The sequence below is a fragment of the Pongo pygmaeus genome, chromosome 14, assembly GCF_028885625.2.
Source record: "Pongo pygmaeus isolate AG05252 chromosome 14, NHGRI_mPonPyg2-v2.0_pri, whole genome shotgun sequence".
In the NCBI taxonomy this organism is placed as follows: Eukaryota; Metazoa; Chordata; class Mammalia; order Primates; family Hominidae; genus Pongo; species Pongo pygmaeus.
Window position 1 is genome coordinate 95,412,901 of NC_072387.2, and position 11,690 is coordinate 95,424,590.

At 32.6% G+C, this 11,690-nt stretch overlaps 1 long non-coding RNA gene across 2 annotated transcripts in view; it reads left to right on the forward strand.

Moving 5' to 3' along the window:
• Nucleotides 1-11,690, forward strand: part of LOC134738074 (uncharacterized) — a 440,002-nt gene that overhangs the window by 114,385 nt on the left and 313,927 nt on the right. The gene's annotated exons all lie outside the window — the stretch shown is intronic.

Genomic DNA, 11,690 nt, shown 5'->3' on the forward strand with positions numbered 1-11,690 from the left:
GATTATATAACTCAATACCAGACCTAGGGAGAAAATAATTTTCTTTTATTTAGAAATCAGTTACTTCCAGATGTTTTTTGTTTGTTTGTTTGTTTGTTATTATATGCAGCAATGGCATCTTTTGACACCTTTAGTGTAGGTTTACCTTTTTATTAGGAGCAAACACATTCCTAACTCACTAAGTGCAGCATTCCTGAAGAGTAATCATTTTTTTCTCATATTAATCTCATAGTCTTCTCATATATTTCTCATATTCCTTGAAAATTTTGTGAATGTTTTATCTGGGTTCCACCTGAATATGTACAAAAAAGAGATGCATTATAAAGAAATGTACTTGCAATATGAACCCAGCTGACACTAAAAAGATGCACATTTTACTTTAAAAAAATTATATAAAAAAGCATATACAGTAATTTAAAATCAAGTGATAAATTAAGACATTATATTGCTGCTTTCTTTTGGATAGAAAAAGAAGAAGAACATATTTTATTTCAATTTTCTTCCTAGACTTTGTACTTACTTTGTATTTTCCTATCTTAATATACAAAAACTATATGCTTCACAAAGAAAAGTTTTATTGACGCTAAACTCAGCTGATGCATAGTGATTTTATTTAAAGATTGCATTATTTTAAAAGTGTATATACTAACTTAAAATCAGATATTATACTAAGAAGTGTTATAGCTTTTAAAATATCATTTGAAAATTCAAAACTAGTCCCTTCGGTGATCCTTCAGTATTCTATTTTTTTTTAAATTTTTATGTTAGGTTTGAGTGTACATGTGAAGGTTTGTTATGGAGGTAAACATGTGTCACAGGGGTTTGTTGTACATATGATTTCATTACCCAAGTATTAACCACAGTACCCAATAGTTATCTTTTCTGCTTCAAAGAAATTAGAAGGAAAATTTTACCTTCTGCAAGACTCTTTTTCATTTTCTACATTTAGCTGCTTTATGTTTTCTGTATAAATACATGTAAATCTAAAACTCAATCTACAATAGGAAGGTGATTTTACAGGCAAGATCTTTGAAACTGATGCTTTGAAATGTATTAGAAAAAAATGAAACTGTAAAGCAGTTATATAACAGTTTTAATGATGGGCAAAGGTAATACTTTATTCTTGTTATTGAAGTGAATAGACCTTATGGTACTTTATTTCTTGTTTCTGAAATGTCTAAGGTTTTGATACATTCAGACATTTAATGAGGTAAATATTATTTATCTATGGGGTGAAGGTATCAGTTATAAATTCCTCAATTATTTTATTCATGTCACCTGCCTATTCATATAGATAGTACTCATTTATTTAGGGTCTTTATAGAACTTCATTTCTTTCATATCCCCCAATTGATAATTATTAACATCATTTCTGAGCTTTATCACAAAGACTCCCCTGAATATTCCAAACTCTATTCATTTGACTGTACTCTTACTCAATTTTTTTTTTTTTTTGAAAACAATACTTAGCTTTTGGTCACTTACTGTCCTATACTAACACTTATTGTTAAATATTTCCATATTTAAACATCTTGTAAGAGAATAGGACCAATATATTGTGGGCCTCCGAGCTAATCTTAGTAGATACATTAAAAAGTACTGGTTAATTAATCAACTACGTGATTTATTATGAATTTCGCTGCTTCAAATATTTTAGAAAACCTAAAGGCAGGATATGGGGTGATGCAGCTAAAACCCAAGGAACTAAGAATTGACAAAAAGTAGTAGAAGCTAGAAGAAGCAAGGAAAGCATTATTTCCTAAAATCTTCAGAGGGAGCATGACCCTGCTAACACCTTGGTTTCCAACTTCTAACCTCCAGATGTGTGAAAGAAGGAATTACTTTTGTGGTAAGTCACCCAGCTTGCAGCACTTGACTCCAAAAGTACCAGGAAATTAATATAGATTTTGCTGCTGAGCGGTGGAGTGCTGCTGTAATAAATACCTAGAAATGTTTTCACTGACATGATTCTTCATGTCTGGGACTTTACCAGAATTAACTAACATTCATATTTCTAACAACATTCTGTATATGATGACATGTATATTACCTTAGATTATATTACTTTTAATGGCAAAAACCGCGGTTACTTTGGCACCAACCTAGTGGAAACATTCTCTACCAACCTCTTCACTTCCTACTAAGCCCTCATCAAAATCACATTTAACATCTATATTTCTACCAACAATCACTTCAAAGGAATCTATGCTTTATCTATCATATGCTTCAAAATCCTTCCAGCCACTACCCGTGACTTACCATGATTTTTGCTATTTGTTACTGCAGCACCCCACTTCTTAATCAGCAGGACCATGCTCTCTCTTAAGGTTCTAGAAAAGTATTTTTCCTTGCCTCTTTCAGCTTCTGGTGTCTGCTGGTAATCCTTGAAGCTTCTTGGCTTGTAATCCGTCACTACAAGTTCCGCCTTTCATAGTCACATGGTATTTTCCCCGCATGTCTTTGTAAGTCTTCTTATAAGAAAATAAGTCGATGGATTTAGGACCTTCTATAATTCAGTATAAATTCAACTAATTACATCTGCAAGGACACTACCTCCTTATGGATGTGGAAGTAAAATGTCTGTTAATAAAATACATTTTCATTTGTTCCATATTGTTTATATTCCTCTATATGTTTCGGGGATGGAAATCAGATGAGCTGAAGTAAATCTCTTTTATGATTCACCATGTGTAAGAAAAAAAAACTGGCATTTTTACTAGGTAAAAGTTACCACAAGAGCAAATAAAAATAGACAAAATGGTCTTCCTTAAGCTATATAATGAGCTATCATAAAGAAGATAAATAATTATGTAATTACAGTACTTTGGGAAAATGAGGTAGCAGGATTGCATGAGCCTATGAGTTTAAGGCTGCAGTGAACTATGTTCCAGCCACTGCTCTCCAATCTGAGTCACAGAGTGAGGCCCTTTCTAAAAAAAAAGGAAAAGAAAAATTATATTAAGGGTAAATTATGTTAGGAAGGAATGTTGGAGTTGAAAACGGAATAGAACTTTCTAACAATTAGTCCTAGTGAGTCCTTAATAGAAGTTAAATTTTGCTGAGTTATTTATAAAATTCATTCACATAGAGTGCCTTGGCGAGTCTTTAATATCATTAAAATATTATTATTCTTATCATTTCACCAACAGCATCCTAAATAAAATTCAGATAATTTAACTACTATTACTGAATGTATTTCTCTTCTCTTTTACAGTAGCACAACTATTTAGAAACTTTCCTAAAAATGCACAAGTAGAGATTATATATGATAATATACCATAAAAATCAACTCTACAAATGTAAATTATTTCCTTTGTGAAAAAAAACATGACTCATACAGATTTAATAAGCTGTTAAGGTCACAATATGGATTTATTTCCTCTCAGTTACCTCCTGCCTCTGAAGCTAATGTTCTGTCCATATAATCCCAGTATCATATAAAATAGTTTTGTAGGGAGAAATGGTTGACTTAAATTGACACTAGACTTGATGATCTTAGAATACTCATTCACTTAAGGATATTATTTTATGATTACAATTTAGAAATATAGTTACTAGATTAATGAATCATCAGTGATCCAGATACATCTTAAATAAGGTAATTTTTAGTCTGTTGATGCAAGCAAGAAATAGTACATTGGCTGAAAATTGGCGAAACACTAAACTACAAGAACAGGATTCAGAAAGCTTTTAAAATGTGATGATCCAATGTTCCAGGGTTGGCTCTACTAGGCACATGTTTCCTAACTGAATTATTCTTACCAACCTTATCTCTTGTAGAATTATGTCAAGTAAGATTTGGAGATTGGGTTTATGATATGAGTATAAACAGCCTATGGCTGACTCTTGCCTATGTATTTTCTTTATATTCTGGAAATGGCTTCTTTATTACTTTATCTGAAATGCTACCTATTGAAGCTTCTGATTTTGAATTTTTCGATTACTCAATCTTCTAAAACAGGGGTGTCCAATCTTTTGGCTTCCCTGTGCCACGTTGGAGGAAGAAGGACTGTCTTGGGCCACACATAAAACACACTAACACTAACAATAGCTGATGAACTAAAAAAAATTGCAAAAAAATCTCACAGTGTTTCAAGAAAGTTTACAACTTTGTGTTGGACCGCATTCAAAGCTGTCCTGAGTCTCATGTGGCCAGGGGCCACAGGTTGGACAACCTTGTTCTAAAACATTCAGCTTGGCGTGGCTGAAACCAAGATAAAACCAACTTTTGTTCTGTGTTATTATATTTTGTCTGTTTGTTTGGAGATGACCACAACAAGGCTAAGAGGAAGAGTGATTCACTTAAGAGAATAAAGGGTAAGTGCATGGCCCAAGGGACTAGAGAGGTTGATTTATTGTGGTGCTCTGGCCAGCACTGGCTGTAGAAGGTTAACATGATGCCCAGGGGGAAATAAACACCAAAGAAGCAAAAGGGCCATGAATACAAGGAAGCAAGAACCAAAAGACTATCTTTATCTCCTTTTAACTGCCAGCTTACCATTCTTCAATTATAACTTCTTACAAGTTGATCTCTACAAATTCTTCCTACTTCATTTTCCTTTGTTTTAATGCCACTTAGAAAATTTTCCATGAGGATTGCTGAGTCTTCTGTGGACAAGTAGTTAGATAAGTTTTAGCATTCCTGCCCCTTCAAAGGCAGACAGTGAGTGAAAGATTTCAGCTTACACGAGCGGCAGCATCTACTTTCACACTGTGTGGGAGAGTAATATAAAGGTGGAGCCTGCATACCCTTGTGACCAGCAAGAGTGTATTATACATGCCATTGTCTGTCACTACACAGCAGCGAAAACAGAGCAGAGCTGTGAGTATTTGTACAGAGTAATGTTAGGGCGCACTGAGAAAATGTGACCTCTTTCTTAATGAAAGTATAAGAGCATTGCCTAGAGTAGGCTTTACAGATGTGTCTGTATCAAAAGAGAACAGGCAGCTGAGTTAAAAGTCCAAAGCATTGGCCGGGCGTGGTGGCTCATGTCTGTAATCCCAGCACTTTGGGATGCCAAGGCTGGCAGATCTTGAGATCAGGAGTTCGAGACCAGCCTGACCAACATGGTGAAATCCCATCTCTACTAAAAATACAAAAATTAGCCAGGCGTGGAGGCGCGCACCTGTAATCCCAGCTACCCAGGAGGCTGAGGCAGGAGAATCACTTGAACCCGAGAAGCGGAGGTTGCAGTGAGCTGAGATCGCACCACTGAACTCTAGCCTGGGCAACAGAGTGAGACTCCATCTCAAAAAAAGAAAAAAAAAAAAGTCCAAAGCATTAGGAATTATATGTTGCAAATTAAAGCAAACTTTATGAAGCAAACATTATATTGTTAATTTTCAGTTGCTTAAATTAATTCAAAATTAGTCAAATTTATTCCTTACTTTGTTTTCATAAGTATCGTTAATATGATGTTCCAAGTCTGTATTTGGATAAAGAGTCATTATTAAAGCACCTCAGTGGTGTCTAAAATGCAAAAGTTTCTTACTAAATATTTATTTCAAATTAAATAAAATCTAAATAAACATGGATAATCAGACATGCAAAATATCAAAGGTTACTTTTTATAGTGATCATAGGTTTAATACATAATTAGAAGCTAAAATAAACATATCCAAAATTAAAACAATATGATAACTGTGAGGTAAGTGTCCCATGTTTGAAAATGAGAACGTAGTATTTCCTTCGATCAAATAAGTAATATTCAGGTTTTAAAACACTTTCCTAAAATCATTGTTATGAAGGCTGATAAGCCAATAGAAGCAAGAATTTTCCAAGTCAGGAAATCTGAGCTTGTCCACTACTATGTGTGTGAGTCTGGGCAGTTTAAATTTCTGAGCCTCATTATCTTTTTTGGGAATAGCAGTATTACCTTCAGCTTTTATATCAGGATGAAACTAACTATATGCAAACCATCTACTACTGGGTATAGGCGGTTGGTAGGCAAACACTAAGTTTTAGCTTTCTATAAATATCATTAATGGAAACTAGTATATAATGCAGGCCTTAAAAAAAGACCACAGCTAAGAAGGCTCCTACTAGGATCATTGTTTTACGTTCATACTCCACAGTCTTATAGATAATTCAGGCCCAATGATAGTAATCTTTATCATTTGGCAAAATTCTATCTTATATGTTATGGTCCCTCAAACATGCAGTAATGTGTAGCATTAATGGACATCAAGTATTAAATGTAAAAGCTAAAATGAAATATATTGTAAATAAAGAAATTATTTTTAAATTGTAGGTAATTTTTAAAAGTCTTTCATATATTGTTTTTTCAAGAAACAGTGATGGAACAAGTGGGCATTTACGTGCAAATAAATGATCTAGATACAGACCTTACAACCTTCACAAAAATTAAATCAAAATGGATCATATACCTCAATGTAAAATGCAAAACAAAACTTCTGAGAAGATAACATAGAAAATCTAGATGACCTTGGGCATGGAGATGACTTTATACAGGTACCACCAAAGGCACTATTTTAAAAAAACATTATACACTAGAGTTAATTAAAATTAAAAACTTCCGCTCTGTAAATGAAACTGTCAAGCAAATGGGAAAACAAGCCATAGACTGGTGTAGAATAAGTACAAAACAAAACAAAACATATCTAATAAAAGATTTTTACCTAAATTATACAAAGAACTCTTAAAATTCAACAAAAAGAAAATGAACATTTGGATAAAAAAGAGGGAAAGACGTAAACGGAGAACCTCAGCAAAGAAGGTATATGTATGGCCATAAATATAGGGAAAGATGCTCCACATTACATGTCATCAGGGAAATGTAAATTAAGACAACAATGAGATAAAATGAGAATGGTCAAAAGTCAGACAAACGACAACACCAAGAGCTGATGAGGATGTGGAACAACAATTCTTCATTCATTGTTGGTGGGAATGCAAAATTGTACAGCCACTTTGGTAGACAGTTGCTTAGAAAGCAAAACATAGACTTATTATGATATGCAATCCAACCATCACATTCCTTGGTATTATTTACCCAAATGTGTTGAAAATGCATATCCATGCAAAAATCTTCACACAAATGCTTATAGCAGCTTTATTTATATTTGTCAAATCTTGGAAGAAACCAAGAAATTCTTTAATAAGTAAATGGGTAAATAAGTTGTGGTACATCATGGAATATTATTCAGTGCCCAGGAAGAAATGAGCTGTCAAGAAATGAAAGGACATTGAGGAACCTTTAATGTGTATTACTAAGTGAAAGAAGCCAGTTTGAAAAGGATATAAACTATATGATTCCAACTCTATGACATTCTAGAAAACACAAAACTATCACAGCAGTAAAAAGATCAATAACTAGACAAAGCTCAGACAGTTTTTAGGAGAGTGACACCATTCTACAGAATACTACAATTGTGGGGACATTGGTCAAAACCCACAGAATATACAAAAATGAACACTAATGTAAACAGTTCACTTTGGGTGATAATGTGTAAAAGTAGGTTCATTAATTATAACAAATGCACCATCTTGTTGCTAGATATTGATAGCTGGGGAGGCTGTGCTTGTGTGGGAACAAGGGATATATGGCAACTCTGTACTTTTTAGTCAACTTTGCTGTGAACCCAAAACTGCTCTAAAAAATAAAGTGTATTTAAAAGGGAACAAAATTCCTCACACTATATAGGTGTCTCTTTAGGATTCAAATGACACATTCATTGAGATAGTAATCTTTAACTTACAAGCTGCACCATGAAAACAAAGGTTACTGCAGTCAGATATCTTAAAACATTAAAACATGAAAATGTCTGTCACCATAATCTTTGTGTATCTGATAATTCTAATAACACTTAAAATATATATTGTTTATAGAAGTTTTAAATCAATTTATTATCATGAGAACTGTCTGTATTTTAACTACTGTCAATATTTTATTTTATGAAATAAAACATAAATTCCTGAAAGTTGGTATTGATAAATAGTAATTAAGTATTCAGAATTAGAAAAAAGAAACCAAACAATGAGTTTGTGTTTGCCAGATGTACATGTTATTCAGTCTGATAAATCAGTCAGCATTTTTAAAGCTGTATCTAAAATCTGCTAATATATCATTCTGAATAATCTAGAATTAGGTACTCCATGACTAAAGTTAGTGAAATGTCTCCATTTTTTTCAATAAGATGTTAAAAAGTCACAGTGTCCTACCTAAACATAGAAGCAACGTGTGCACAATGGCAAAACATACGTTTTCTGTGATTTCACATGCCCTGTAAATATGTTTGGTTATAACAAGAGTCTGATGAGGACGACTGCCCTGAGAATAAAGCAAAACAATGTAAGTTAACAGCAGCAATCAAATAGGGTTCCAATTCTGGCCTTGTTACTCTCACTACTTACATAGTGCTAAGCAAACCCCTTAGCTCCTTCATTTTCTAAATGAGAAAGTTAGAATAGATAAAGTTTATGATGTGCTTATATCTAGGAATTGTGTTTGCTGTATCACAGTGCATTGTTTTCTTCAAATATATATTCATTAAGCCAAAGTACTTCAGAATGCTAGGAACAGGCCCAAAGTGTGTCCATGGAAAACTTAATGGATGAAACCATATGTAGCATTTACACTGATCTGATTTTTGAGGATCAGAACTCCTTTGAACCCTAATGTTAACTTTCTTCTACTATGTATTGCTATATTAACATATGGCATTATTTATTATGCAAAGACAATAAAAGGGGCTTATAAGTCTTTTGATTACTTACAACACCAAGGAAATGGATGAAAATACACTTAACATACATTCACTAATGGTGATTTCATCACTGATAACAATATGAGTTTAAAATAAATCAAGTTCATTTTGGCAAGAATGATTATTTTTGTGTGTAGTGTCTCTTCAAGACTTCCATAAAACCAAATACAATGAAATGCCATTTCAATGCCCAGAGATTTTCTACAAGACAAGCAATTCAAAATACCTTACTCATTGTATAATCCATTTTCTCACTGGTAGAACCTAAGAGATGTGAAGAGGCAAATAATTACTTGTGGAAGGTCAGGTCTTCCTGCTGTTCCTGTTTCAAAATTCTAAAACAAAAGTACTCTCTTTAGAAAGTGTACAATTTTAAATAATTTAAATTGGAAATACATGAACCTGTGTGTGTGTGTAATTTGTTGTTTTGAATTGTTTCCTTCATTCACTAATCTGCTGAAAGACATTTACTAACAGAAGAGTATTTGTCTATTTGATTTTGCTTTCAAAGCAGCTAGAAGAGGATTTTACATCTGGCAGTCTTCTTTATGTTACCTATACATAAGAATGAATGCAAATATAATAAATAAAATTTGCCTTTTAAAAAAAGCTAATTGTAAGACAGATAATGTTGTTTCCAAAAAATATTTGGTTGTTAAATAATATAATTATCAATGTGATCATTCTTGATGTGGCTGCCAGATATAAGACCACTCCTCCTGAGAAAGTCTTTTAATTGTGTTTTATTTTACAATAAAAGCTTGTCCTTTTATGATACTCCAACTTCTTCATAGAAATGCTCTATAGGGAACAGAAATAGAGAAGAACCCTCAAATTCACTGTAAAACCATTTCTTAACTACCAGGAGATTCAGCCTTCCCTTCCCAAATAGTTACCATTTGTATACACATGGGCAATTTTCTTTTTATGCAGAAAACAATCTCCTAAAATAATCTTGCAGAAACTCATATATGGGGAACTTTGGTGAGCTGTCTTTGGATATTTGTGTTTATTTTTATTAAAAAATAAACAGTTTATGGCAAAACAATTATTCAAGTTGGTAGTATTCCTCTTCTTAAAAAGTGCTGTTGATTACATAGCTATTTGCTATCATAAAATAATGAAAAATGCAAAATAAATTACAGGTATATTGAGATGACTTACCACATCTTTATTAGGTCTCTCTCTGTCTCTCTCACCTGTGTTTGTATGTGTGTGTATATGTTTGTACATACATATACATATAATATATGGAAGGGCATAAAGGAAGAGAATAAACCATTATTTTTAAAACTGTCATTTTAATGACAAAGGGATGCTCGTGTCACATTCTTTAATCCTGAATCAAGGATTAAGCATTTTTAATTAATTGGGCAAAGGCATTCAGGCAGCTTAAGGCAGCTTAGATGGTACTGCAGTTTATTTAATATTATAGCAGCAAGGAAGGGCTTTCCCTCCTCCATGATATAAGAGATTCTTTCAAAGAGGGTAACATCACTGATAAAATTCTTTCTTATAGAGAGGAAAATTTCCATCCCATTGATGGATATAAATGAAAGATATCGGAAGAACACTTTTATAAATTTACAGTAAGTAATTTCATGTAATTTAGTAAAAAATGATTTGTTAAATAAGTATTAATACAACCAATATCAAATAAATTGACTTATATTAAAAAGATTTATCTAGGATGATTATACACTACTACCACTACATTACAAAATTTCATTTTTTGGACATGAGTCATAAATTGCATTGATGTGCAGTAGGCAAAATGTAACTTCTGTTTAAATCAAGAAGAAAAGCTAAGATAATTAAAAGTCGACTTTTTTTTTTTTAATGGCCGGATTCAGGTGAGTAACACTGAGGATACTGAAAGAGGAATTGGAATTCTGAATCTGTCAATTAGCTGCTGAAAGAGACCAAATTGGTTGCTTAAGTGAACAATCAAACAAGGAGTATAATAAAAGTTATTCTTTAGTGGGAAGGAGAAGAAATTGGAAATTCAGGTCAAATAATCAAAGTTCTGAGAAAGTCTCATAGATCACAAAATATTAGAGACCATCATTACCTTTCTCAACTCCCAACAACCAGTAGGAAAACAAATTCCACAAAGAGTCATGAATGAAACATTTAAACCATTAAAATCTCTTGCTTTTGGAAACTATTGTAATTTCCATGTCAGTTTTAAGTTATATTCAGAATAAGGATTGTATTTTGATTTTGGGGATATACTTACATGGCTTCTTAAACAACTTTGTTCCTCTTCATTATAAGTTAAAGAGTGAACATTATTACTTTAGGCAATTAATGACAATAAAGATTAAAGAAATATTTCCCCCATCCCAAAGAAAAGAATGTTTTTGAGGGCATGTCTCTGTCTGCATTCATGGATCCATTCCAAGCGTTCTCCAGGCATGGGAATATCTTAAGTCTTCCTAATACCTCTATGTACCTGATTAGAATTAGAAAATATTGGCAGATACTCAACTGAGTAAAAGAAGTGCAATAACATGAATTCTGGCCTTTATTTGTTCTTCTCTTGAGAATGTAATTTTTAAAATAATGTTTTGGAGATTTTACTATTTACCATGCTGAATATTTTTTAGTAGATAAACATCCAGCATTTCATATGCACACACATTTTCCCTTAGAAATTGTTACTTAAAGAATTTCCACCTTTGTGCTTCCAAACTTTGGAAGCTAATGAGGAAATTTTGGTTTTCAATAAACCTTTTACTACATAACTCTTGATTGATTTTCATTAATATATACAATAACTTAAAAAAGCTCATGATATGATTTTACATTACTTATAATTAGTCTTCATACTATGCAGCACAGCCCATATTGTTTTTATCAACAAGAAGGCTTCTTATTAAAAATAAAATAATGTATATTCTGCCATTAGTGCAATGTTAGATATTAAAAGCCAAAATATTTAATAGACCATTTAGGAATCA